Raw genomic sequence first — 27,396 nt, forward strand, 5'->3', positions numbered from 1 at the left:
CCCTCTACCGGTTATCGTACAAACTTGTAAATAATTTGCAGCGATTTATCTTTCCCGGTTTTATAAAAATAATTTTTTCTCTATGCTTTGCGATAACTAGTTACTGAGATATCGCCGGCGACCTCTCTTAGTTGTACACCCGGTATAAACGTTGTGCTCTTACCGCATTTCCCCCAGCTGCACCATAATAATAATGCATGTCACGTAAAGGGGGGTACAGACCGAAATAAAGAGTTTGCGAGCTGTTCCAGAGCAGCTCCCGAACTAAACTCGAGCAGCTCGCGAGCGCATCGTCCACACAAAAGTTGAGTTCATAGAGTTTCAGTCCTGTGTTCAGTTCGGCCGAGTTCGTTGAGTGTTCGAAATAATAAAAAAAATATTTAAACCTAGAATCTTCCTTTTTGTCATTAGAAATTTACATAAATTAAAGAAAAATGTCATCTCTGGAAAGCGATGAAGAAAGTGATCTAATAATTGCTTGTGCAGCCTATTTTTTAGTAAAACAAAGTATTGATTCAAAAAAAAAAAGAAAATCAAGACCAGACGCTGGTGGCAAAGAAGTTTATTTAAAAATCGTTTAAAATATGGTGGAGTTCCTTTGCTTAGAGATTTACAAATGGAGGACCAAATTTTATTTCGAAATTTTAGCCGTATGTCCGTACCAGATTTTGAAAAACTCTTGGTTCTATTAGAACCAATGATATCAAAACAAGATACAAATTATCGAAAGTGTATCTCATCCAGAGCAAGATTGGCTTTAACTTTACGATTTTTGGCAACAGGAGATTCCTATACAAGTCTCATGTACTTATTCAAAATTCCAAGCAAAGTATTTCTGAAATTGTACCAGACGTATGTGAAACTTTAATTGGAGCTGTGAGTAACCTAATAAAGGGTAAGCGATTTTATTTTACATTTTTATTTATTTATTTTAAAATACAAAATAATATTATGTACATTAAGTTAAGTTCTATAAATTAAAATAGTCTTTTGGAATAATGTAATCAGTAATGCTAAAATGTTCTGCTTCCTCTTGGGGAGACGACATTGGTGACCGTGATGGGGTGACCGTGATGGGGTAATCTTTTTGTACCATAGATGAACTGCTACTTGCATCATGCAATGATGACCCGAAATGCTGCTGAGAGTGCTGCGAATCGAGAGTGTTAATTTCCGTGTCATAAGTTATGGAGGGTGAAGAGATTGCCGACTGTGGTTGCTAAGCCACACAACTGACTCTACTAAGGTTTGATACACTTGATGATGAAGTTTGCGATTGCAAAATGCTAATTTCGGTTTCATAAATTATTTTATTAATGTTAAACTCCACATGTGCTCTGGTTAATGGATCAAAGCCTCTAAGCTTCATAGCAATATGATTTGCAAATAAGGAGCAGGCATCAGATGGCACATTCTTCTTTTCATATATAGTTTTGAGCATACCGAAAGCTTCTGCAGCTTGGTTATTATTTTCTGTTATTGTTGTGAGTTTTGACACGTGTTTGTTATTTGTAAATACACTTTTTCTTTTTTGCCCTATTTCCTTCGAATTTTCTGTTGCATTTCGTGGTGAGCCATTTACATGTAATTCTTTGTCACGTGAACTATTCCCCTCATCGACATCGACGTCATTTGTTTCTGCATTTTTTTGAACATTTTCGACATTGACAGATGCATCCTGTTCAACATTTTCGACATTGTCAGATGAATCCTGATGAACCTCCTAAAACAAAATTTATTCTAGAATTTTTTATTTGATTTTAATTTTAACAATGGTTTAAGCAAATGAAATTTATTTGTGTTTTATTTTCAGATTCCGGATTCGTCTGAAGAATGGCTCGCAGTTGCCGAAGAATCACACTTTATCAAAGAAAAACTGGGAACGACGGACTTTATCGGATGTTTCCCAATGCTAAAAACCAAGGACACTGCACATTCCGACTTCAAAATTGGTGTGCAGAACTTAAATCAATTAAAGCGGCTGAAGGATATTAGTATGTGGCCACCGGGCACTCTCATAAATTCATGTTTGGAAACCTCTAAAGCGCCAGTCCAAATAAATAGTACCACCTCGCCCAAATCTAAGCCTTCCCAGTCTAAGTCTAAGCCTCACTCTCCAGACAGCCATAACCTGCCACATCGCTCAGTTTCATCAACATCTGCTACAATATCCAGAGAGGTTCAATCTTTGAAAATTAGTTCTGATAGGGAGGCCATTGCTACCTCTAAGTCCCTTGCAACAGAATTATTAGAAGTTGATTTTGTCATCGATAATAATTCAGTGGCGAATAAAACAGCAAATAATATGGAGCCGTTGACTCCACCAATAGTGCGGTTATCAAGAGACTCAGGTCGCTATTTATTGGCCAGACTGAGAGACCCTTCCATCTTAAAACCTCTTAGGCTATTCCTTGCCTATCTGCATGATCAACCCTCCAGTGTGTGTTTTGAAGGACATTCCAACATCAGTATCCGATTGGCACTTGCATCAGAGGGACTTCCTGGTGACGTGGACTCTTTGCGGAGGCTCTACTTTCGCTACCATGATGCCTATGGTATTGGTCCAACTGAAGTTGAAGCAGATCTGTCAGCCTTCAGGTCCTTCTTCTCATCAGAAAAGCTGCTACGCCTTCAAAAAATCAGAGAGAGTCATAGCAATTATTATTCTGGTGGATCTCCCGCCAGGAATAAAAATTTTTAAATGACTTGACGCGAACAGAGGATCAAGCACCCTCTAAAATACTGGACAATGGCAAGCTTAGTATTTTCTCTCTAAATATTCAGTCCTTAAGACATAAAACTAATGATTTATTTCTTTTACTGGAAGAGCTTCATTTTCCAGAAATCGTTGCCATAACTGAACATTGGTTGCATGTTGGTGAGCCTGTGGTGGTGGATAATTACACTACAGTTGCCAGATTTGATAGAACAAATCTAACTCATGGAGGTACTGTGATATTATCTACTAGCAACGACTTTTCAATGGTAACCAGGTTCGATAATTTAGTTTCCGAAAAATTATTTGAGTTTTCCATTGTCTACAATAATAATTTTGATCTTTACGTTGTTTGTATTTACAGAACACCTGATGCTGACGTAAATGTTTTTTTCCAAAAATTACTAAGCTTGCTTGAGTCTCTGCCATTAAAAAGCAAACTCATTTTATGTGGCGACCTAAACATTGATTTTTCCAGTGTGTGTGCTGCTCAAGAATCTCTCCAGTCCATTTTCGACTCTTTTGGCTTAATCATGCACATTAAATCACCTACTAGAATAACTAAAACCAGCTCTAGTACAATAGATTATGTCGTATCTTCCTTTGAGCCAGATTTCGTCGATTGTACTGTCTTAAGCCCAGGTTTCTCAGACCATGAAGCAATGTTAACAATGTTTTCCATAACTAAATCTAAAAGTAAAAATGTTCCACGCAAATTAGGCCGTATTTTCTCGGATAAAAATTTTTTACATTTTAGGCACCTTTGTCAATCAACTGACTGGAATATTCTCTCTGACGACGTTGATTCAGAATTCTCTAGATTTGTAAAAACGCTATCTAGTTTTTCTCACAAGTCCTTTCCTTTGAGACCTCTTAAAAAGAAGCAACATAACCCCTGGTCTACCCAAGGCTTGCGTACATCTGCTAAGAACATGCGCTTATTATCTCATCTTAAGAAATTTTCAGACAGCGCTTTTTTTCATGAGTACGTAAGACTTTACAAAAAGATTTATCAGAGAACTTTAAAAGCCGCCAAGGATATTTACTATAATAGGAGACTGGCTAAATCTAAAAATGTGGCTAAGAAAACATGGTCGATTGTTAATGCTTTGAGAAATAAGCCTTCTTTGTCGAATACTATCTCCACTTCATCTGAAAACCTTAATGATTATTTTGTAAATGTGGCAAATAATTTAATGAGTACCATAACTCCTTCCCATGATCCACTTTCATATCTTCCCATTGCAAATGAGAATTTCCACAGCTTCTTCTTTACGCCCGTAGTGTTACCAGAGCTTTGCAGTTTAATTAGGGAAATCAAAAACAAAGGCTCTTCTGGAATTGATGAAATTACTCTCAAAATGTTTTCAAATCTGCCCGAATGTACATTATGTCATCTTATTACTCTAATTAATCAGTCTTTTCAAAAAGGTGTTTTTCCTAACTGCCTTAAGTTGGCGATAATAATTCCACTACATAAAGGAGGAGACAAAGATCAGTCTTCCAACTATCGCCCTATTGCTCTTCTTCCCACACTTTCAAAAATTATTGAAAGATTGGTTAAAAAAAGACTTCAATCATTTTTGCTAAAATATAAAATACTTACTTCCCATCAATTTGGATTTTTAAATAACAAATGCACAAATGATGCTATATTTTCTCTTTTTAATAATGTATACTCTAGCTTAAACAACCAACACCCTACAGCAACAATTTTCTGTGATTTTTCTAAAGCCTTTGATTGTGTTAATCATTAGACATCTTATTAAAAAAGTTGCAATATTACGGGTTCAGAGGAGCGCCTTTTGAATGGTTTAAGTCGTATCTCAGTAACAGAAGTCAAGCTGTGAGAATTGATTCGACTATGTCTTCTTGCAAGCCAATACAAAGTGGAGTGCCTCAAGGTTCCGTACTTGGCCCTATTTTGTTTCTTATCTTCATCAATGACATTGCTAATCTAAATATTAACGGTAAAGTCTGTCTATTTGCTGATGATACTAGTTTTACCTGGAGTGATCTGGATATTTCTAAACTTCATAGAACCGTATCAAGTGACTTATCTACTATCAAATCAGGGTGCGACTCTAATCTCCTTTGTCTCAACATTTCCAAAACTAAAATGTTGTCCTATAAAAATACCTTGCAATCTTTTGTACTTGGTAATGCAACAATTGACGAAGTTGATTCTGTAAAGTTTTTAGGGCTTACTGTTGACAACTCGTTAAAATGGGACACACATATTGACTTTTTATCAAGAAAATTAAGTTCCGCTTGTTTTGCGTTAAGATCAATTTCTAAGGAGCTTAGCCTGTCTACTTCTAGAACAGTTTATTTTGCCCTTGAATCGCAACTTCGATACGCCCTTCCATTCTGGGGTACATGTAGTGCAACTCAATTTGACCGTATTTTTAGACTACAAAAGAGAGCTTTACGTTATACACTGAGACTTAAATACAGAAGTCATTGCCAGCATTTCTTCAAAAAATTTCAAATATTAACTTTTCCATCTTTATTCATATTTGAGTCCCTTTGTCTAATACGCAAACACGGTTCAGCATCTGATAGGCCTTCCCATAGTTATCTACTTAGATACACGGAACATGATCTATACCTGCATACCCCACATTCAGAGTTGGTCAAAAGTTCCATATTATATAATGCAAAAAAAATGCACAATCATCTGCCATTGGAAATTAAATCCATCACATCTTTTTTTGCATTTCGTAAAGCATTAAAAGCATTCTTACTGGAGAGAGCTTTTTACACAGTTAACGATTTTTTTTTGTAATCATTGATTTGAATTTTCGCACTAGCAGATTATGTATTTTTACTATCTGTACATGTTTAGGTATACTGCTTTTTGTAGCTATTTTAGGATTTTTTATAATTTTTTACTCTTTTAAACATTTTTTACATTTTTTTTAACGTAGAGAGATTTTTTAATGATCTTTTTTTTTGACATTGTATACATTAAATTGTATATTTTATAATAATATTTTTGACTACTTACAATTTCTAAATTGTATTAATCTGTATATATTGTAGATAATCTATTCTATTTATTTATTTATATTTTTTTTTAATTGTGTTTTGTTTGCATTTTTGTGTCTTTTTTGTTTTACAGCTTTGTCTACAAATTTTAACAATTTCTTGACAATAAAGCATTGATTGATTGATTGATTGATTGATATAATAGTAGGTGGAACTTTCCACACTGTTTAGGTGCTATCGACGGTAAACATATCACACTCCAAGCGCCATTTAATTGCGGAAGCGAATATTTTAATTATAAGGGGTATTTCAGCATTGTTCTTATGGCAGCAGTTAAGGCAGATTACTCATTTTTATTTGCCAATGTAGGATGTCAGGGAAGAATTTCTGATGAAGGGGTTTTTAAAAACACTGATCTGGCTACAAAGCTACAAAATAGAACCTTATCTCTCCCAGCAGCAACAGCATTGTTAGGGCAGGAACAACATACACCTTTCGTTTTTGTTGCTGACGATGCATTTCCTCTCCAGGAAAACATAATGAAGCTGTACCCAGGAATGCATTTGAAAGGAAGCCCTCAACGAGCATTTAATTATAGATTATGTAGAGCTCGACGAATAGTTGAAAATTAATTTGTGATAGTATCATTTGTATTTCGCGTCTTACGTAAGCCACTTTTATTGGAACCAAAAAAAGCTACCACTGTAGTACTTGCATGCCTCTATCTACACAATTTTTTAATTCAAAGCAAACAATCTACAAAGGTGTATGCTCCTGAAGATGCCTTTAATCGTGAAGATTACGAGATGATGGAAATAATTCCTGGCTCGTGGAGAAGAGATCAAGCAGAAATGAACTCCTTTCAGAGCTTTAGAAATATTCTAAGAAAATCTACTGTAAAGTCACGTCAAATTCGAGATAACTTCGCAGAATATTTTTCTACAGTTGGAAGAGTTCCATGGCAAAGTGATTTTAAATGAAAAAAGCTGTATACAGTGTGGATCAGCCAAATGGAATAAATTCGATAACAAATGAATGGGGACGTATTCGAAAGAACGATCGATTTGTATTTTTAATTGCTCATTTTTTGTTGAACGTTTTTTATTATCGAACTTATTTTAGTTGGCTGATTCACACTGTATAAAAATCTACCAATTCTACATAAAATAAAAATACTCACCGTTTCGCGTGTTTTATTTGGCATATATCTGTCACTCAAAAAAACCATATGTTTGTATCCAAACCACACTTCTTTATTAATCTCTTCTGTGTCCATTTCTGATTTTTTCATTTTTTCTACCTTCTGAAGAGCTCTTAGGTATTGTCCTAAAATAACACTAATTTTCCTTTCTACTTCATCTTTTGATTTTGAAAAAATTACGCATATGTCTTCGTATGCGTCTTTTTTTTAATTTCTTTTTTTATAGTCTTTGTGCCTGGGATTCCACAAATTCTCATGCCGGCGATATTCTTCTATCAACCACACAATTTCATCCTCTGACCAGTCCATTTTTATTTAAAAAACTACTATAATATTATGATATGAAACTGATGTATAAAAACGGATCGTACTTCTTTAAAACTAAATAATATACTTAAATGACGAAGAGTAAACGTCCATACACATACTGAGCTCGCCACCTGTTCACAAACAAACCCTTTGAAGTACTGACTCGACTCGGAACTCTGAACGAACTGCCGAGCTGCTCTAGAGCTGTTCGCGGACACGCGTATACACCAAGCTCGGAAAATGTTCGCGAGCTATTCGAGAACAGCTCGCGAGCTTGGTCTGTACCCTACTTAATTCTGCATTAGAGTATAAATTATTATTTTTATTATTCATATTTTCAATCTTAATGATTTTAAATATCTGTCAAAATTCATAATACAATGTCATAACTCATTTTCATGAAAACTAAAGCGTTTCGTTTCAAGGCTTGCTTTGTTAATTTTGAAAATCAAAACTTCTAATAAAACGTATGTAAATGTTTAAAGCCATTTTTCTCGAAGACCGTTAATTCTACGATGATGCACCAAGAGCACCTTTTAAAAAGATATTTTGATGCTCTTTACTAATCTGACATCCAAATTTATGAAAAGATAAAAACAGAAAAGTCATTTTCCTAAGGTGAAAGACAGCTTAAGCCTTTTGTCATTAACGAATAGCGTCAAATTAATACGACGAATACAAAGAAACACTTGTAACATGCATGCAAAATTTGGCAAAGAACCAGTACACTAGAAAAAAGTTATTAAAAAAAAATAAGAAAAAAAAAACCCCTGTATTTTCTTTAATTAAGAGTGTTCGAAAAAAATTTTATAGAGCTTTGTTGCATTTATTTTTCATGTAAAATCGCCCACCGAAATCCTGCCGCGTAATTTCGGGACACCCTGTATATAATATTTTAATACTTTTATTTTACAATTACTTGTACCATTTGTATATTTTAAAGACCTGAAACTTCTTGGCTGCACAATCTAAAAATGATGATCTCATTATTTTTACACTGTAGTACGACAATGATGTTTAATGTTTACTTATGTACAAGAAACCCAAACTTTTCTGTACTTTTAATTAATATATAAAACTAAAATTCATCTGGCTCTATGTCATGAAGTGAAAATAAAATACATTTGAGGTACTAACTTTAAATATATTTTAAGTACCCGTAAGTGCCCTTCATGTTCGAATGGTAATTTAGCACTGGCATAAAGCTCAAAGTTGTGAAATAATTTATTCTTTATTACCTATAGTTAAAGCACAAGTAAAATTATATTCAGGCAATTCTAAAAATTTAATTTCTAATTCAATACGTCGCTTGAAATCTAAGAGATTTCAGAGACTGAAGTTTCTCCTTGATAAGATATTCTAAAAATATACACTCCTAGTTAATGGACTTTACCACAAAATAAAAACTTTTCTCGGCTATTTTTAAAGTTCATCCATCGATTTTAAAAGCCTTAAACAAAACAAACGAACTGAAAATAAAGTTTTGTGTGCAGACTAGCATGAAAATATGGAAAGGCTCTACACGCGAATTGTGAGGGTAAATTAAATTTTAGAAATACAATAATCCACTTTGAGGAATTAACTCATTTTATTTCTTGAAGCGTATTTGAAAAGCTTTTTGTTTTAACACATAGCCCCTATCACTCATAAACGTAATTTAAATGCATATTTTTTTAGAATGAAGGTATTTAATATTATTTTTATGTTTTAAGGTAAAAAATATTTTATGATATTTTTTCGCATAAAATCCCAGCTTATTCTTTATCTATTATAAAAAGCCTATTCTTTATGTATATAATCTCATATCTCTTAAAATTAACAGCCATTTTGAATCATATTCTTTCAATGATGTCCTTTTTGTTGATTAGTACTATATTTGATCTAGTCTACACGGTTGTTATTGTTCTTTTTTTTTTGAGAAAAGTGATAGGCAGAATGGCTTTTTAAAAACCAGATCCACTATATGAGCCATATATCAAGCTCTAGAAATGAGAACTATGTTCTTTAAATAAAAAAAAATTAAACACTGGCCATGTGTACAAACCTTTCAAAGGCATTTGATAGTCTAAGTCACCAGACCTTATTTATGAAATTGGAATTATATGGTATTAGAGGAGTAGCATTAAAATTAATTAAAATTATTTAGCTAATAAGAGTCAGCAGGTTATAGAGAGGGATGCATGTGGTAATATTTTAAAATTAAACATAGTGGTAACAAGCATGAGGTTCCCTCAAGGGTCAGTTATGAGACCCTTTCTGTATATAGTCTATACGAGTAAGCTCCCGTAGGTATCCACTAAATACGTAATATTGCAAGATTTAGTTTTGCTTTTTAAAGTTATGTCTGAAAATTTAGGTATATGCAGTACTAGTTGCCTGTCACGCTTATATTACATCACGAAAAATGTAAAATATTTTATTATAACAATATATAATTCCTTTTTTCCTGAAAGTTTTTAGAGTGTCCCCGTTTGTAAATTAAAGCTGGAAGTTACAAAGTGGCTAAAAAGTCATTTTATGATATCAACAAATTTTTTGAAGATGTAGGTAAAAATCTGTTAAAGTAGTTTTTTATTTTATTTTGTCTGGTAAAGTTCTAGCTTCTTTGGCTATGGTCTGGTCACTATACTTATTGTTCGAAGAATGTTTGTTTCTGATTTCATACATAAGTTTCTTATTATTATAAAAGTGTACCTTATGGCTTTGATAAGTTCTATATTAGTTTGGATTTTTTGTAGCATTGCTAATTAGAATTAATAACGATATATTTAATTTGTCTTTACTTTCGAAGTAGTTTTTCTATTATTACTTTCTAAGTTGGTCTCTACTTCAGTCAGTCGTACGAGACGGTCATGTTTTTCGTTCGTTGGCACTGCTAGTATTGAATATTTGTTTTGATTTGTTTTGTTGTGTTTATAAATTTTAAGTTACCCGCATGTTAGTTCTTCGCTTAACGTACGTGTCCGGATATATATTCTAGTTCTGTTTTACTGTTTATGTTCCGATCCTACAAACTGTTCCTGTTTCGCTAAACGTGACCTTGTATAGCTACATCATTGACTTTTTGTTTTTCTCCGCACTATATTGAACTTTTAGTATTAAACATTATTTACTCAGTTAATAAACAGTTCCCGTATACCATTAGTTCCTATTTAACAAATTTACAATATCCGTCTACCTTATAATGGCTGAGTTTAGATGCGATTCCTGCCAAAAAACTGTTTTAGAAAAGGACAAATATAAACTTCGTTGCAGTGGGGAATGCCGTCGAAATTTTTGTATGACCTGCACTGTATTGGATAAAGCAACGACAAAGGTGATACAACAACAAAAATACCATAACATTAGATTTTCCTGCAATGTTTGCGACTCACCAACTTCATGAATATCTTCATGACAAAGTTTCGCAACTCCAAAACTCTCAGATATCCCTGGAAAATGCCAATGCTCTGGGAACCTGTCTAAAGAAGAATAATGACCTTCTTTCAGTGATTTCAGAAATTTATGACATTTTAAGTTTCCATGATACAAAATGGAAAAATCTATATGAAAATATAGAAGATATCCATCGCCTCCATACTGTTTCTGAAAATGGACAAGAATCTTTGTTCCATTCAATTAGAGATATGAAACAGGAAATATTTAATCTGTCATCTATTCTTATGGACAATCATGATGACACTGTTAAGATCCAGGTCCATAACTCATTCAAACAAGAGTTAATACAGGAAATTGAGAGCTTGCGGAAAAATGTAAACCAATTGGCGCGCACCTTAGATCAATTAGCTAAAGAAAAATATGATGTAAAAATTAGCCAACCTGTTGCTAAAAAAACGATTGCTTGCCAGACAGATCAGATAGAAAACCGAGGCTCAGAGGTGCTTACAACACCTAATATCAACTCGTTGAATAAGGATGAATGGCATTATGTGGTTGTGTCAATTAGTTCACCGGAAATCAGCTTGTGCACTTTGTCAAGGAAAAACTGGGAACCACGGACTTTATCAGATGCTTCCCAATGCTACAAAATAAAGAAAATGCACATTCCGCCTTCAAAATTGGTGTGCAAAATATCAATTACTTAAAACGGCTGAAGGATGTTGGCATGTAGCCTCCAGGCACTTTCATCTCCAATTCATGTTTATCATCCTCAAAAACACCAGCAAAGGTAATTAATACAACTTCAAGCTTACCATCTTGTAAGACTTTCGCCCCAGATAGTCATAACCTGTCGCAACGCTCGGATGCAGCAACACCAGACACTCTACCCAGGAAAGTTAAATCTTTGAAGATTGGTTCAGGCAAGGAGGCGATAGTTACTTCGAAGTCCCTACCGACTGCATTATTGGAGGCTGATTTTATCATTGATTGAGACGGGGAGATGAATAAAACATCAAACATAGACCCGATGACTCCACCATTAGTGAGTTGAGACTTGGATGCGGCAGATGGTCGTTATTTACTGGCTAGGCTAAGGAATCCCTCAATTTTAAAACCCCTCAGGCTATTTCTTTCATATCTGTATGATCAGCCCTCCAGTGTATATTTCGAAGGACACAACAATACCAGCATCCGATTGGCACTTGACTTAGAGGGACTTCCTGGTGACGTGGACGCCTTGCGGAAGCTTCGATACCATGACGCCTATGGTATTGGTCTAGCTGAAGTAGAAGCAGATCTGTCAGCCTTTGGTTCCTTTTTGTCATCAGAGAAATTACTACGCCACCAAAGGATTAGAGAAAGCCAGAACAATTACTATTCTAGTGGGTCTCCCACTAAGAATAAAAATTTTTAGGTAGTTTGACGCAAGAAGAGGATCAAACACCCTCTAAAATACTGGACAATGGCAAGCTTAGTATTTTCTCTCTAAATATTCAGTCTCTAAGACACAAAACTGACGATCTATTTCTTTTGTTAGAAGAGCTTTATTTTCCCGATATCGTTGCCATATCTGAACATTGGTTAAATATCGATGAGCCCGTTTTTATTAACAATTACTCTACAGTGGCCAGATTTAATAGAACAAATGTATCTCATGGAGGTACTTTGATAATGTCTAAAAGCAACGACTTTTCAGTAGTAACCAAGTTTGATAATTTAATAACTGAAAAACTATTTGAATTTTCCATTATTTATAGTAATAAATATGATCTTCATGTAATTTGTATATATAGAACACCTGACGCTGATGTAAATATATTCTTTCAAAAATTGCTTGTATTATATTGTATGCAAGCAATTTTATATTGTATAAAAAATTTTATATTCTTTCAAAAAAAGCTTGCTTGAGTTTCTGCCTTTAAACAGCAAAATCATTTTATATGGCGACCTAAATATTGATTTTTCCAGTGTGTGTGCGGCTCAGGAATCTCTCCAGTCTGTTTTCGATTCTTTTGGCTTAATCATGCACATTAAATCACCAACCAGAATAACTAAAATCAGCTCGAGTACAATAGACTATGTCGTATCTTCCTTTGATCCGGATTTCCTTGACTGTACTGTCCTAAACTCAGGCTTTTTAGATCATGAAGCAGTAATAACAAAGTTTTCATTCCGGTATTAAGTTGTATTACTTTATGGCGTTATATAAAAACGATCGAAGATTGCAGTGGTATGCAGCGGCATAGTTAACTTTTTTACATTTCTAATATTAACATTGGCAATGGTATTTCAAAATACTAATCACTCTTTTATTGCATTGGGAGAAGACGGATTATTTAGCATCTTTAATAAGAAAAGTGCAAAATTTTACGATCATTTATCTTTAACCACCCAAGGTCCTTAATATGATCAAATTTTAGCAAACCACAGATAAACCTCAAGCATGCATTCTGCACCTTTCGTATCTGCACCGATTCTTGCTCTCCAAATCCAAAGAAAAACCATAAACGGAGTCATAGTATGTAAAATTAGATAACACACGAGTTTTACATGACCTTTTTTTTAAAGGATTTAATTGATATGTGCCTATTAGTGTATAGAATTTTCAAAGAAAAAATTGATTTTTGTATAAGTTTTTTAAATGTTCTTGAAATCTTAGTTGAATATCGATAACAACCCCTAAATTTTTAGTACTGTCAATAAATGTTAATTTCGAATTATTTATAATTATATTTAAATTATTCTTTAACAACTTACAATTTTTTTGTTTCCAAAAACCATAACATTAGGTTTCTCCGAATTAAGCTTTAAATTGTGATCCTCAGAAAATTGACATAAAAGTTTAAGATCTCCATTAATGCATAATTTCATTTCTTTAAAATCTTTTGTGTCAAAGCAATATAGATATGCGTGTTATCAGCAGAAGCCTGAATCTTCCAAAGTTCAATGATTTTAGTAAATCTAAAGTATAAATAAGGAATATTAAGGGGCCCAAAATTGACCCCTGGGGAACGCCAAATGCTATAGCTGCTCTATCAGAAAAAATATTATTACAGCACAGCAATTGGAATCTGTTGGATAGATATGATTTTAAAAGCATACAATATTCATTATAAAATCCAGAATATTGCATTTGGCCACCAACAGATCGTGATTTACAGTTTCGTACAATTTCGTATTCCTTATGGGATCATTTTTCTTAAAAGTTTTTAGGAAGCTGTGTAAATTAAAGTAGTTGTAAAGCGTACAATATAAATGATTGTTGAATTTTTGCTGGTTTCTCAAGGAAACTGGAATACATCAAAAAGATGAATTGCGATAAAAGTTTTAGGACGAAATATTTTTATTCTGTGATTTAGTATCTGTATTTATGTTAAAATAATAACGCGGTCCAAATATAAATGACCAAATGCTTTCGAAAAGTCCAACAACACCAAAATCGTATTAATTTTTTTATCTTATGCTCTAAATATTTAATACATCATCCAGTACATTTATAAAAGCTACCGATGCGCCATAACCCTTTCTAAAACCGCATTGAGTGTTAGAAATAATGTTCATGCAATACTCATATAGAATTTTTTCAAAAATTTTTGACAAAGCCGCAAGGATACTGATTACTGATAATTCGAAGTTCATTAAAGCTACTGGGATTTGATGTTTTCGACAGCGGTTTTCCTACAGAAATTTTCCATTGATCGCGAAAGTAGCTAATCTCTATACAGCAATTTACGATACGATACAAGGACTTCAATATTTTATATACTTCAGTAGCATTACTCTTTATATTGTTTAATATTCTATGAACTGTCGATGCTTCTGATACTTATTATTATTATTATTATTAATTTTAAATTATTGTCTTAAAATTATTTGAATAAAAGTTAATTTTATTTGTGTAGTTCGATTGATTTTGTAAATATGTGGCAAAATAGTTAATGATATCATTGGGATTTGTCAAATTTTGTGATATTTCAAAATTTTTTATTTGTGCAATCATTTCAGTTTTTTAAAGCTGCCCAAGTTTTCTTTAAATTGCCACTCATCGATTACAAGTACTTCTTCTTTTCTTCTCTTATTGCAGCTAGAGTAAAATTTCCTAACTTTTTGTATGTTACTCAGTCCAAGTGGAGTTTTGATCTTTTCAATTTTTGTGACTCCTTATCCCTTTGTCTCATAAATATTTTTAAATTTTCATTTATCCATGGAGCCTTAGGCTTGGTTATAAGAGACTCTTTTATAGGCGCATAATGATCAAATATGGTTACAATTAAATTATTTAGAATAAGTATTTTCTTGTCAATATTAGTTGCATATAATATGTCATCCCACGATAGATCCCTAATATCAATTAAAAAATTGTTTAAATTAAAATTTTTAAAAGATCGATCTTTTATAACTTTAGGTATTTTAACAGTTTTTGCTAAATTTAGATCGCAGTGAATTGATTTATAATCAGATATATTGCCGGAGAAAATCACGCCAGATTTTAATACTAAAGAATTATTTATCACATAAATCGCATCAATTAATGAGTTAACAGTACCCGAAATGCGTGTAGGCTCATCAATGACCTGCACAAAATTATAGTTTTCATATAAGGGTACCAAGGGATTTTGCAGATTAAGTAAATGTATGTTAAAATCTCCCAAACAAAACATTTCATCGACGGTGGAATAAAGATGTGAAAAAATATTATCAAAATTAATAACAGATTAAAATTTAATTTTGGCGGTTTATAGAAGACACATAAAGCATAGTTTTTATTAGCAACATTTATTTTGAATATGAAATATCCAAGCTGTGCATTAACTTCAACGTCGAAAGCTACCATTTTCAGAGTAAAATTAGATTTCATATATGCCGCACAGCCGCATCTACCAACTCGATTTCTCCTAATTAACCGGTAATCAGGTGTATTAAAATGCTTGGAATTATCTTCTTGATTAAGCCAAGTTTTAGATAAAAGCAAAATATCAAAATTATTGAGTTTAGTCATTAATTTAAATTTATTGAAGTTAGTAAAAAAGACCGCACATTTATATGACCAAGCTTAACATTCTGTCTTAGTATACCAACCATAGTGTAGAATGAATTAAATCGAAAGTAGTAATAGGTAATCACTAGTAAGTTTAAACAACAAAGAGCATATATAAATATATACCGGGTGACACAGAAAAAAGGGAACACTAAATAACTTTGTTAACTTGACTTAAATATTTTACACGTCAATTTAAAATGTTAAAACCATTAATTTTGGCATTTGCTTTAATTTTTTAAATAGCACATTATTGGGAACAACCACTTCTGAAATGTGGTTTCTTTTTCACAATAATTTAATATGATCTTTTAAATCTATTGATAAATAAGCTTATAAGGAGGAAAAACTAAGTCACATAGATAAACGCATTTATTGAATAAAAATAGCATAGAAGGCTTGATTTGATTTCTTGAGTTTTGTATTAAAATAATTTATAAACCTCATATGTTTTCTGTTTGTTTACCCTTTGTGTGTACCTATATTATGTTAGGAAAATGTTAAATTAAATATGTAGTATTAAGATATTAAAAAAAAATTATATTGAAAAGTGTATTCTTATATTCTCAAACAGTAATATGACGTTTGACAACATATGATGTGTTATGTCACTTGAAAAAAATACGCAGGAGTATTATTACAATGCTTCCTGTTCGTTCATTTTTGTGAGTTAATTTTTTTCTTTTTATGGACTTATTTATCAACCGATTTAAAAAATAATCATATCAAATTATTGGGAGAAAGAAATGGCATGAATTTCAAAAGTGGTTATTCCCAATAATGTGCTATTTAAAAAAATAATGTAAATGCCAAAATTAATAAGTTGATTAAAAATTAAAACTTTTAACGCATTTATGGCACCCTATTTTAAAATTTAAAAAAAAAAATATTTTTTATATGAGTGTAAGACAAAAAGTAGCAAATAGAGTTCCATTGTTTTCTGAATATTATTTTCTATCGAAATACGTAATAACATACCAAATTTCCCATCTAAAGTAATAAAGTTAGTGTCATTTCCTGGTAAACCGGAAGTGATAGAAAACGATAAAATATGTCAAGAGATGCTCTTATAACTATTCTATCGATACATCAAATTTTATTTATCTTGAAAAGTAAAAAAGTTATTAAGTGTCTTCCTTTTTTCTTCGACTCCAAAAAGTCGTCATGGCAAAGAAAATTAAATAATTGAGTTTAAACCTATAGGTACCAATTTTTAAAAAAAAATTAAACTACTTACAGATATTGACAGATAATGTCATTATAAAAAATAACAGTTGAATAATTAAACGGCTGTCTTTATTTAGTCGATATCCGATTCCTGTGAAATGCGATGCACGGTATTAACATTTCCATTTAGCACCCACGCATTTTTAAACGAAAACTTTCGCATTGCGTGACTAAGTAACAATAGATGCATTTTTGTCAGATCCTCCTCAACCAAAATCCCGGAATTTTTTTAATGTTTCTTGTTTTTTAGCACTGATAATCTTGCTGCATCCGTCGTAAACCACACTAAAACTACAGAAGGTCTGTTGCTCGGTGTTTTATCAGGCACGCGGTGACATCTTTTAATATCAGTGGCATGAATATTTACCTTCATTTTGTTAGTAAATGAACTATTACCTTTGGCTCTAATATCTTCGCGATTTTCCGCCGCTATTCCTTTAATACGCACATTCATATTACGCACTGCTTGTTCTTGCGCCTCAATGGATCTACGCAAGGTAAGATTTTCTTTTTTAGTCTCTTTAGAAACGCTTTTCAGGACTTCTATCTTCTCTCCTTGGGTACGTGGCCGTTCCTCAAACCTTTTCTCGACCCCAATGTCTATAATTTCTTGTAGAAATTTGTCACTAAGGCACCTACTATGGTAGACTTAATTTCTTTTAAATCCTTACTTGATAATCCCATGTTATGGCGCCAATTCGGCAAAACAAATAATCAGCAATTACTGGAAAACTCGTCCAAAACTTGACATCATAAGCAATCTAATTCACACTTAAAGTTTACCGGAACTTTCTAACACAAACTTGAACTCTTTTAACAAAAAATTATTTGATATTTCATAGAAACTTTGGAGAGCTAGTTCGACACTACTTTGCTCTTAACACACCATAGTATGTACTAAGAAGAGATTTACGAAATTAAAAAATATTACTGATTCGATACCTCAAACTAATGATATAACCAACAACATAGTTAAAAATGGAGAAGTAATCTCCTTAAAATTGCATTTTTCTTCATTTTTCAACAATGAAATGAGTAACATTCTCATACCACTTAATATTACATTGATCTTCTTCTAACTAAACCAAAGTAATTCTTTTTAAAATTAATGGTCCCATTTCTCTTATAAATAATAGTAATGTGGTTGGTAAGGTTGATTGTGGTTCTTATTAGATACCTACCTCTTATATTGGTCAACAATCTCAGTTATTTTACAAAAGGCTCAACCAAAACAAATATCATTGAAAAAATCTACAGGATAATCATTCTAGCATTTATGAATATACCATAACCACAGGGCATAACTTTAACATTGTTATGATCCTTCATAGAGACAGAGTAACCTTTATAAAAGATTGTGTTAATATCTTGCAAAATTATAGGTTTATCCTCAACAGTAACAAATAAACCAAAAAGACTATTCAGAAAAAATTGAAACAAAAAGTTTTATTACTGCTAGGTTTACTAAAATAAGAATTTTAACAATCCTGAACACAGAACATGTTTCGTGTGCCATCTTGTTATTTCTTCTTTAAACGCAGTTTTTAAGTATTCGATTTAGAAATAGATTTGTTTTTTTGAATTTTTTATTGTCTTAACCCTTTAAGTTCTACTGGGATATTATTTTCCCACCGTGCCTAACATAGGCGCCTAATGTTTTACAGGGAAAATATCTTCCAAAGGTATTACGGTACATTATAGCGTATGTGCTGCCATCTGTACGTCAGTGGACAAAGTTTCCTCTTGACAGACGATCATTTGGTGGGAAACTATTATCCCAGTGGTTCTCCATATAGCACAAAAAGCATAAAATACTTGTTGCATATGTTTTAAATCCTTTTGTTGATTTTTTTGTGAAAAAGAAGGTGAAATATTATTAAAAAAATGTAAGTATAGTATTATAGGCACTTATTAGCCTTAAATTATAGTGAATTCGTATTAAATGGTTTTTAAATTTAGTCAAACTGAAGATAAAAATTAAAAAAAAAGTTGAGGCTAGAATTTATGCAAAAAAATTCAAAATAATATTTTTATTTTTTTTTCTTATTAATCTTTGTTAAAAACAAATAATAACTATTTCTCATACTTACAAATATCTAATATATGAAGAAAAAATATTATTATTAGTGCCTGACAATTGGCCAGGCAGAAAATACGTATAATACGTTGAATTTTGTCTTTTTAGCAGTCACCAGTTGGTGATTTGTGTCCCATACATGATGTGACAGCCCAAATACTTGTCCGATAAACAGTTAGAAGAGCTTCTTTATCAAGAAGATATCACCGAAACTATGGCTGTTAACTCAGAATGTGAAGGTGATTCAGATGCAGAAGACAATATGCCATTGTCAGTGACCAAAAACTTTAAAGTATCCTTTAGGAACTCTATATTAGAATCAGACCAGCAACTTCCTAATGATTCTAAGCATAGCAGCTCAGATTTTACTGTGCCTTCTTCGGAAATACTAGATATACCATTTACATCTTTGGAAAATTCCAGTTTTTCACGACCAAAACGTCTCCAAGGAAAGAAAATATTTACAGAAGATAATTTTTTAGAAGATTCGGATAACTCCGTTGCAGACCCAGATTACGAGCTGACAAATCCATCCAAGTACAAAAAACTTTTTACAGAAATTTTGGAGTCTGAGAGCAGCGAATCAGAAGAAGAAGTTACAAAACATATTGAGCAAGAAATCAGACAAAGTTTTAAAACCCAGGACAAACCTGAAAAGAAATTTGAATGGACCAAAAATACCGAAATTCCAGAGATGTATAGTAAAGTTCAGTTTACCGAAAATGTAGGACTGAACGGCGATGACATTGACAGTCCACTTTCAATCTTTTTAAAATTTCTTCCTGATGCCTTTCTCACAAAAATAGTGGATGAAAGTAATCTATTGCGCATGAATGACGAGTTTACATAAATTAGACTAGCGGAGTTGAAAGCTTTTGTAGGAATTTTGGTATTTATGGGAACACACCCCCTACCCAGTATAAAATTATACTGGTCAGAAGATGGAAACTTTCATTTACATCGAATCGCAAGAGTTATGACCTTAAAAAGGTTTTTTATTTATTTTGAGACACCTACATCTCATTGACAATACAAAAATGCCTGCCAAAGGAACAGATCAGTTTAATAAACTCTACAAACTACGTCCTATGATTGACCATCTTAAAACTACGTTTCCGAAATGCTATAATCGTTCACGCAATATTTCTATCAATGAGTCTATGATAGGATATAAAGGAAGGTCTAGTATGAAACAGTATATGCCAATGAAGCCCACCAAAAGGGGCTTTACAGTTTGGGCTTGTTGCTGCTCTGAAAGTGGGTATCTGTTAAATTTTGATATCTACACCGGAAAAAATGAAGATGGTACAGTAGCGCAAAGCCTGGGAGAAAAGGTGGTGTTGCGGCTATTGGAACCTTATGCTGGAAAATATTATTGTTTGAATTTTGACAACTATTTTTGTAGTATTACTCTTCTTGATGTTCTCCTTAGTAAAGAGTTATTTGCGTGCGGCACCTTACGAGTAGATAGAAAATATTACCCTAAAGATATCTTAAACCCTGATAAAGAGTTACAAAAATCAGAGTTTGATTTCGTACAATCTGACAACATCGGAGTAGTAAAATGGAAGGATCGAGGCACAAAATCTGTATGTGTTGCATCCACAATTCATAATCCTAGTGAAAAAACCACAGTTTTGCGACGTAACCAAAAAAGGCGAAAAAATTGCTGTGAATTGTCCAACAATGATTTCTTATTATAATAAATATATGGGCGGAGTAGACTATTTTGACCAATACATGTCATTTTATAATATGAATCATAAATCTACGACGGTGGTGGACGATGGTGGATCAAAATATTTTTATACTTACTAAAAGCATGTACTGTGTATTCTTACATACTTTATAGGTTGTCAGAAAAAATGCAAAAAAAAACCCATAAGTCACTTGAAATTTAGGTCTTTGCTTGTAAACCAACTCATAAACAATTTTTGCAGCAAAAAAAGACCAGGATTTTACCCCGCAAAAGGAAGCGCAAAAAAAAGAAACAACCCTGATGGTACAAAGACCGTACAAAATCTGTCAGATTTACAAATGTAGGCGATTATATGCCCTTAATGATCAAAACTTACAGAAGATGCGCCCGCTGTAGTACAAAAGCCAAGGAGAAACAGAGCAATATAATTTGCTCAACTTGTAATGTCGGATTATGTAAAAATTGTTTTACCCGTTTTCGTAGGTCTTAGATTTTGAGTTCGGTTCCTTATTTGAAATCCATAAGTTTTTGTAAAATTTTTCAAATATATAGCAATGGAAGTTTTAGTTTAGTATCTGCTTGTACGTACTTTGATAATTTTTTGATTACTTATTCGAATAAAAATCATTTTTTAGTAGATTACATTGTTTTCTAAAAATTTCATGCATATGGGAAATTATTTTCCCAGCAAATTCATAAAGATAGTCATTTGACTAAAATTTTTTTGAGATAATAATTTCCCACCTCAAAAAAATAATATGAAAAGAAAAAAATATAAAAGAAATAAAGTCTTGTCATTAGATGACCTTTCATCACAAATCATTAGGAAATTTTCAATTAAAAAGTTTCTTAGACTTCTGCAACTTAAAGGGTTAAAGGTTATATCTTTGTTCTTTATATATATACACTGTATATAACTAATTACAGATCTATACATTATACTTTTGGTACTTTCCTAGAATGATTTATACTTCTGGTCAACGTTGTGTTTATTGTCAAATGATTTAAGTTCTGTAATTGTGTAACTGTTGCTTTGTTTGCGCATTTGCTTGTACCCTAGGTTCATATTTTGTTGTATGTTCCAAAAAGTTGTAATTTTGTCATTTGTATTTTCTTAAGAGCCATCTAAAGAATTCTCAAATCCGAGACAAAACATCATGCTATAACAAATAAAACAAGTAGAGAACTTGGGGCTGTATTTTCGAAAACCTTTTATTTATAAAAACTGTGCCCTCGGCCTGGAATCTTTACTAAACTTGAGAGGAACAAATCCTTTTAAACTTCAACAATAATTGTTGTTAATTATTTATTTAATTTAGGCATTATCTAAATAATTTTCCCTTTACCCAAGTAAATTCGTGCCGACCTCAGGAAAACGTTATTAAGCCGTTAAGAAAACGAGAATTTGAATAATTAATCTCGTGGAGTTTCTAAATTGCTGCGGAAAAGTCTATTTGCTTATAAAAGATACAGATTATGATAACAGTATGAAATTATACCGTAGAGATAAACGAAAATATTTAGATGAAGAGTGCTTTTATTATCACGTTGCTTTTATTATCATCACCGAGAAATTGCGATTTAAATAACGGATTTTAGAATATTTTAGTTCCCATAAAAAGTAAATCCTTTAAAACGCTATTAATAATAGTTTCAAACAAAATAGGAAAATATTATGATTCTTAAGATAAAATTTTTATAGTATCTTAGTTACTTATGAAAATAAGTATCTTGATGCTAACATCAATAAAAAACAAAAAAATAGCAAATAAATTAGCGACATATCGAGGGTCAAAACGCAGGACCTCGTAACTAACATTTTTGGCTAAATTAGTTTTAATATACCATTATGCGTAGAATAGATGGTGGCATCTGTTGACCAAGTTAGATATTAATCTTTTTCCAGGTAACACTTACGAGGTCCTGCATTTTTTAAAATTTAAATTGTATTGCCGCTTACGAGTTGCTGTTTAAGACTAATAATACAATTATAATGTCTAGCTGAGCAAGAAAAATGATGGCAATGGCTAAAAATCTAAACTCAAATAAATTAAATACAGTAACTAAATGCCCAGGACAAGAAAATGACCTGAACTTGTCAAATATAAGTGATTTTAACAATAAGTCTTTACTCGAGCTTGAGTTGGACCAAATTCTAAGCCCTGAGGATATTTCAAAACTAATCAATAATGCGGAGGTCGTATTCGAAAGCTATTCAGAGCCAGGAGTTCTCAGCACCTCTCCCGATCAAATGGCAAATATGGAAATCAAAGAAGCTACGATATCAGATCCCATCCTTAAAACAAATTCTATGGAAGCCAGTTTAGGTGAAAGCGTTACAAATTCATTAACGGATGACGTACCCGAAGAAAACACATTGTCTGATCCTGATTACGACGCCACTATGGAGCCCGATGACCCCGACTCATCTGAAGAAAGTATGGTCGAAGACAATTTAAATAAAGGACCGCAAGGGCAACTTTCAGAAGAGGATAGCGATTTAGAAGAAAAAGGTTCACTTGCAAGTGAACATGAAAATAGAAAGCAAGAAGGATACAATAAAAGGGCTATTAATAAAAAACTAAGGCTGATAGGCAAAAGCCACATGGGATTCACAAAGCCCAAAAATTAAAAAAATACGTTTCAAAACAAAAATCGCCAGGAAAGGAAGATAAAAGAAAGGTGTAAGTGTTTAAACAAAGAAAAAGTAAAGGATGCTACAAAAAAATGTTTTCTTATTTCAAAAAGAGGCCGTCGAAACAAATCGATTCATCTCGTAGATCCCAAACACTAAATTATTCTTTTATTATTGGTAATCAATCCATTACTGTTTGTAAGAAAATGTACTTGAATACCCTTAATCTCGGAGAATGGTCCATACGATCCTGGGCGATGAATTCTGAAAATGGCATGGCTAGTAGCAACCAAATCGATATAAGCAGGAGAGAAAAACGACAAGATATTTTTAAAAATGACAGAAACTTTCTTACCGAGTTTCTTCAAAATTTAAACAAGCTTCCTTCACATTACTGTCAAAAAGGTACCAACAGAATGTTCTTGGAACAGTCTTTTTAGTCATGGTCCGATTTATACCGTATCTACATGGGGCAATGCCAAGAAAAGAGGCAAAATCCAATGTCAATTATTACAATGACTAAACTTGCCGACGAAATGAAAATCTTAATATTCCGACCTAGAAAAGATCAATGTGATGCCTGTTTTAAATATAAGAATGAAAATATAGAAGCGGAAGAATATAAGGAACACATTGAGAAAAAAAATTCAGCAAGACGTAAAAAGAAAATAAATAAGGAGAAGGCGATAAATGGTGAGTTTCACATGATTACCATGGATGTGCAAGCTGTGAAGCTATCTCCGCAAATAACAAAACTATTGCCGATGGGCAAGCATCTGTTTATGCTTCCTGTTTAGTAGACTACTTACAAGAGCAACTTTTAACCCAAGAGGCCAAAAGACCTATCATTATTTATTCTGATGGCTGTACGGCGCAAAATAGGAATAGTGTGCTCGTAATACTCTTCTTTATTTATCAGAGAAGCATGATGTTTCAATTACGCAAAAGCTTTTGGAAAAAGGTCACACTCAGATGGAGAGTGAGTCTGTCCATAGTGCTATTGAAACCTGCTTAAAAAAACAAAGAAATCTATTAACCAAGTGATTATTTAAAAATTACTAACCAAGCACGTATTAAAAATCCCTATTTGGTAAAGAATATGGGCTATGAGTTTTTAAAAAACTACGGCCATAAATATTTTTTTAAGTATGCCTCGATTCGGCCTTAAAGAATAAATAATGATAGGGCTATTGTAAGCAATATTAGAGTGTTACAATATTGTAATGGGCATATTTCATTCAAGTTAAAATTTTCTGACGAAGACTTTCACCCCTTCTCCTAAGACCAAAAAATGTTGACTTTAACAATGTAATATTTCCGCCTCTACCAATCGCCTCTTCCAATTACGAAAAAAAAAGTATGATAATTTACAGAGCATTAAGGCAGAGTTTTTATGAACAGTTGCCTTACAAGTAAAAATATTTTGCCAAGAAAAGTTTTGTCAGCTTTTATTTTTAATTTTTTTAATTTAATTTTATTTGTATTAAAAAATTCAAATTGTATTGCAAAATTCCTGAGACCCGTCGATTTTTGTTTATTTTTTTTCACATTTCAAAATAGTTTTTGTATTTTTTCACCTACAGGGGGGGTTTAAATTAACCCCAACTTTTTTGTTTCAAATGGAAAGCCACTTTTTTAAACTCTCATTGAAAAGAGCCCTTTTTCCTGAATAAATTGCCCTATTTACTTTTGTGATTATCTAAAGGAGAAATACGAAAAAAAATAAAAACCATTAAATTACTAAAAGTTGCGTTTAATGTATAAGATGCTCAAAATGAACACCATTTACTTGTTGGCAAAGCCCAAGACGATAATAAAATTCATTTCTGACATTTTCTAACACTTCTGGAGATATTTGTCGGATTTCTTGCCTAATACGTTCTTTGAGTTCGTACTGACTCGGATATAAGGCAAGTAGGACTGGAACTAGTTAATTTTCAAGAAATTCTAGATATCTTTCCCCAGTTAAAGTATCATTGAAGAATATGAGCCCTATAACTTGCCTGCCAATTATGCCAGCCCAAACATTAGTTTTCTGGGGATATTGTGTATTAGTTTCCCTTACCCAGTGTGGGTTCTCGTCAGACCAGTAGCGACAGTTCTGCTTATTAACATGGCCATTTAGGGTGAATATAGCCTCATCAGAAAAAAGGATCCACTCCGAAGATATGCGATTGAAGATATGGCGTTTATCATTAATTCACAGAACTGAACTCTGCGATATGGATCGTCTTCCAATAACTCTTGAACGGGTTGCATTTTATAAGGTCGTTTGTTTGCACTTTTTAACATTTTTAGCACAGATTTATGATGAATAGAATTTTCGTGAGCTACTCTTCTGGCTGCAGTTACCAGATTTTCTTCCATCGCTAAAAGTACATTTAATTGGGTGTTTCCATCGATTTTAGAAGACCTTTGTCTTGAAACATCCCTCACGTGCAAAACTTCTCGAAATCTGCTTTCGATTTTACTAACCGTACCTTGGTTAATAGGTGGCAAATCTGGATATTTCTGCCTGAATAAGTGGACAACCTCTAGCTGAGTACGACTTCTGTCCCCATAACCAATTATTATTAAGATTTCAATCTTGTCGGATTCGGCTAAATAAGGCATTTTGTCAATATAAGTTAACTTATTTAACAACTGGTTGAAATTCACTTTAACAGTGACACTACAACAATGTCAGGAAATGTCTCAATACCAATAAAATAAACAAACACGCCAAAAATTTACCAACACAAAAGATTTCGAGACTTTTAGTAATTTAATGGTTTTTATTTTTTTTCGTATTTCTTCTTTAGATAATCACAAAAATAAATAGGGCAATTTAATCAGGAAAAAGGGCTCTTTTCAATGAGAGTTTAAAAAAGTGGCTTTCCATTTGAAAAAAAAAGTTTGGGTTAATTTGGACCCCCCCTGTAGATGAAAAAATACAAAAACTATCTTGAAATGTGAAAAAAAATAAACAAAAATCGACGGGTCTCACGAATTTTGCGAGAAAAAAATTGATTAGTCTTAACTGAATTTATTCCAGTTAAAGTCACCACACTGTATATGGTACCAGCAGAGAAGTACTTATCTCATACGATTTTTAATAATGGCTTGATTAATATATGGAAATTCCGATTAATTTGGGAACTTATGATGGATTTTAATAAACAACTGATTATATTAAAAACAAAAAAAAGGTAATTTCTTAAAGGTTTCAATAAGTTCCTGCGTGAATGCCATTTCTAAAAAACCTTGAGTAATTGGCGAATAATTTTTACAATGCCACTACGGGTTAAGTTTTGTGTGACCAAGATATTAATTTTATTGAACAGTCTGTCTTCTTAGTAGTAGTGAATATGAACTAAAAATGTTGACGCTTAATAGGAACAATTAACTAAGGGAAGGTTACCACATTCGGTTGGTAATTGTTGAACTAGTTCACGTTCATTTACTTAATTTAAATACGGTGACAGTTAATAGTAAAAAGTTTCGTATTTACATCTTTAGATGGATAATACTCTAAATGCAGGATTTTTGATTAGAACTATTATTATAATTTGTTATTGCAATCAATATTATAGCATGTTAAGTATCATCAATATTATTATATTCTTTTTAAAATAATTTAATAGAAATTTAATTTTCTTAACACTAAAGTTTTTCAAAAATTAAGCATGATCTTAAAGTATGTTATTTTTGCCATATTGACCTAAAACTTAAAATAATATAAAAGTATACTATAAGATTTTGATAAATCATAATAAAAAAGTATTCAAATAAATAAGTACCATACCTATAATAATTATAAAACATAATAATTTTTAATATTGTTCACGTAAATATTTTAAGGATTAATTTCATTTTTTTAATGTGGGCCAAAATATTAAACTTCTTTATACAAATTTTAAAATATTGTGTTATTTTTAGCTAGCTCAAATAAAAAATTAATGTCCAATGTTTAATAAAAATGAATTTTTCCTCGGGTAGAAAATACCTATTTCCCCATAGAGTAGTTTTTTATAGATTTTTTTTTGACACGTAATTCCAAAATTTATATTAAATATGTGTATAAATTACCTGAAAATAAAAAAGTTTTCCAAAAATATTCAAAAGTGAATTTAGATTATAAAG

General features: G+C 32.2%; 1 protein-coding gene across 4 annotated transcripts in view; it reads right to left on the reverse strand.

Moving 5' to 3' along the window:
- The window catches only part of LOC126737574 (ras-related protein Rap-2b), a 442,108-nt gene that overhangs the window by 403,956 nt on the left and 10,756 nt on the right, over positions 1–27,396 (reverse strand). The window lies entirely within an intron of this gene.

The sequence above is a fragment of the Anthonomus grandis genome, chromosome 1 (genome assembly GCF_022605725.1).
Source record: "Anthonomus grandis grandis chromosome 1, icAntGran1.3, whole genome shotgun sequence".
NCBI lineage: Eukaryota > Metazoa > Arthropoda > Insecta > Coleoptera > Curculionidae > Anthonomus > Anthonomus grandis.